This window comes from Myotis brandtii, unplaced genomic scaffold (assembly GCF_000412655.1).
Source record: "Myotis brandtii unplaced genomic scaffold, ASM41265v1 scaffold38, whole genome shotgun sequence".
NCBI lineage: Eukaryota > Metazoa > Chordata > Mammalia > Chiroptera > Vespertilionidae > Myotis > Myotis brandtii.
The window spans coordinates 1,481,849-1,484,933 of record NW_005364596.1 but is presented as its reverse complement, the minus strand read 5'-3'; the positions used below and the strand labels follow the sequence as shown (position 1 = coordinate 1,484,933).

The following is a 3,085-nucleotide window of genomic DNA, read 5'->3' as shown; positions in this document are numbered from 1 at the left end:
GACACGGCTGGCTCCCTGGTGTGGTTTCTTGGGGATCCTGAAATCTGGGCATAACACATAGTAACCTCCATCTTATATAAAAACTGCTGTTTGAAATTTTAAACCTGCTATTTTGGCTTCTGTAAATACTTGCTTGCTTAAATAATAGAGAAAATAAGACTACTCCCATTCCATAGAGGCCATAAAATATGCCCCAGACAGAGTTGTCAGTGCTGACACCAGGCCAGGCTTAAGATATGGTCTCATGGCCCTTCTCAGCACACAGGGCTTCTTTCTCATAAGGTCTGGAAATCTCATTGCAAATTTAGAAGACAAAGAGCTGGGAAAAGTATAAAAAGGGAAGACTTTCTCCATGTCGGGGCTCAGAATTTGAGAGAGATATTCTGCTCTGAGCCCGCTAGCATAATAAAGACTCATAATTAATTGGCTCATTAAGGCGTCCTATATTCTGCTCACTGATTTACAATATAACAATGGGGCGGAGGAAAGGTGTGCAGTAATTATAGATTTTACTTTAGAGATGTTGCTAAAGGAAATGGGGAGCTTTTGGAGTCCTGAGGATGGCTGTGGGATAAGGAAACTGTTTTAATAAGGTCAGTATGTCATCAGATGAAGTACAGATGGGAGGAAGAAAAGTAAAGCTTGGAAGTATTTATTTTGAGGCAACAAAGATGCTCAGAATGTGAGAGGTAGTTCACTCCTATTATTTCACTACTTTTGAATTCTTGTAGATTATATTGGGTGATTTAGGATAGGAATAACACAAGAAAGTGTGCTAGTGAAACAGGAATTTTTAGGGGTGAAAAAGACAGGTTTAGGAAATTTTAGAAATTAAGGGGACCATGGAAGAAGCACAGGGCTGTAGAGCAGCAGAAGGTATATCTCCATAGACTAGGGAAGCTGAAAAGCTGCAACCAGTATATTTCCATAGAATGAGGGAGCTGGGAACAGCAGAAGGTCTATATTTACAAAATAAAGGGAAGAAAGCCCCTCATCCAAAAGAAGAAAGATTAAAGGGAAAACAATAAGGAAGAAGGGGAGGAAAACCTCCTAAGTCCCATGTGAGGTTAACCTTTGAGCTCAGGAGTTACCATAGTAACCAGTTAAGGGAATAGTGACCAATCAGAGGGGATATCAAGGCACAAAGATCTGCAGCCTTTATAAGCCATAGGGAAAAGGAACTCAGTGGGACCCTTTCCCCCTCCCCACGTGGGAGTCTGTGCTATGAGATTCTTTCCTCTTCCCCACGTGGGAGTCTTTACTTGTTCTTCAATAAATTTCCACCTTTGCTATATCACCTTCCATCCGTGGCTTCATTCTTCGATTCCCATGGACAAAGAACCCGGGAACCAGTCTGCCCAGGGGAACACGGTGTGTTCCCGTCCAAAAATCCCACATCAGTAGTGACAACAGGAGGCCTATAATAACAATGCAAAAATCTACCATTGAAGGAAGTAATAGAAATTGATAGCTTTGAATAAAAGAGACTGCAACCAAGGCTGGGGTAGGGATGTTGATAATGATAGAGAAGGAGAGTGCTCAACGGTCTGAGTCAAAAGATTCAGAAACCCAGAGAATGATGCCACCACGAGGACAAACGGAGCACTGGAATGATGGACAATTTGGGAAGTGTAAGAGGAGGGGGCCAGAAAAGGACTGAGGACCATGAGAATCCAGTTCTAGGCTGCCCCTCTAATGAGCTGGGGAAGTTAGTGCACTTCTCTGAATGTCAAGTTCCTTACATGTAAAATAAAAGGGAACCCGGTAATCTTGAAGGCACCATAAAAGTTCAATGGTTTCATCACGCTGAGTTGGAGATAAGTGCAACACTAAATGGAGAAACACAATGTAAATACATATTAAATGACACAACGTAAAATAGAGCAGGTGAGTTGTGAATAATTCTATTTCTGTACGCGGTATGGAATTTAAAGTAAATTTATCAAATTCCTTTTATATGTAGGGCTGTTAAGTGCTTTCTCAAGCAGCTTATACTTTCGTGTAGAAGGCACATTGTGATTCCTAATATTCCCATAGTGAAGTTTACAACGTTCTTTCAAAATAAAAACCCTATGTAATATGTACCAACCCCCAACCCTCTTTCAGAGGAGGCTGATTGTGTCAAATGTATTTCTTTTAAAAACATGTTATTTACTTATTTCAGAGAGAGAGGAAGGGAGAGGGAGAGAGAGAAACAGCGCCGAGGAACATCCGTGGGCTGCCTCCTGTGCCCCCACCAGGGACCAGCCCACAGCCTGGGCTCCTGCCCCCGGATGGGGAGAGGAACCAGCAACCTTTTGGGGTCCCCGACGACGCCGTCAGGGTTCAAATGTCAAGGTAAGGTCTCAGAAGATTCGGGGGCAAAAGAGACAGAGCAAATTTAATCAACAGGAAGTCACTAGCTTTCTTTGAGGGAGAAATTTTAGCGGAATCTGAAGTCAGGTATCAAGAAGGGGAGAGAGGAATGGAGGAGAGCAGGTGCCCAGCCTGGCGGTGCTCAAACGTACTTGACACACTAATAAGCTACCTGATACAAAAGATAAAGATATGGCTTGGTTTCCTATCAGGTAACACAGTTTTTTAAAAGTACATCAGGCCCTGGCCGATTTGGCTCAGTGGATAGAGCTACGGCCTGCAGACTGAAGAGTCCCGGGTTCGATTCTGGTCAAGGGCACATGGGCTCAATCCCCAGTAGGGGACGTGCAAGAGGCAGCTGATCAAAGATTCTCTCTCATCATTGATGTTTCTATCTCTATCTCTTCCTCCCTCTCCCTTCCTCTCTGAAATACACACACACACACACACACACACACACATCGGGCATCTCTTCTAGTGAAACCAGAGGACAAAAGTATAGGCACCGTTCAGCCCATAATCGTGCAGACAAGGACAACAGTGTGCTGACTGTGGAGGTGGAAGAGGGTACAGGGTGGATAAACAGTGATGGGAAAAAATAAAAGATACGGGAGGAAAAAACAACTCGAAAGAACGCAGACAAGCCCTCCTCCCGGTTCCGACGCGAGCAGACCCCCACCTGGGCGGAGCGCGGCTCGGAGCTGCTCAGAGCTGCGGCGGGAGCCGGCAA

The 3,085-nt window shown here is 44.5% G+C and overlaps 1 long non-coding RNA gene across 1 annotated transcript in view; it reads right to left on the bottom strand.

Annotated features, from left to right (window-relative positions):
* The window catches only part of LOC102238908, a 9,816-nt gene extending 6,731 nt beyond the window's left edge, over positions 1 to 3,085 (bottom strand). The window contains exon 1 of the long non-coding RNA XR_001363318.1: positions 3,035 to 3,085. This is a non-coding gene — a long non-coding RNA (uncharacterized LOC102238908). The remainder of the gene's footprint in view (positions 1 to 3,034) is intronic.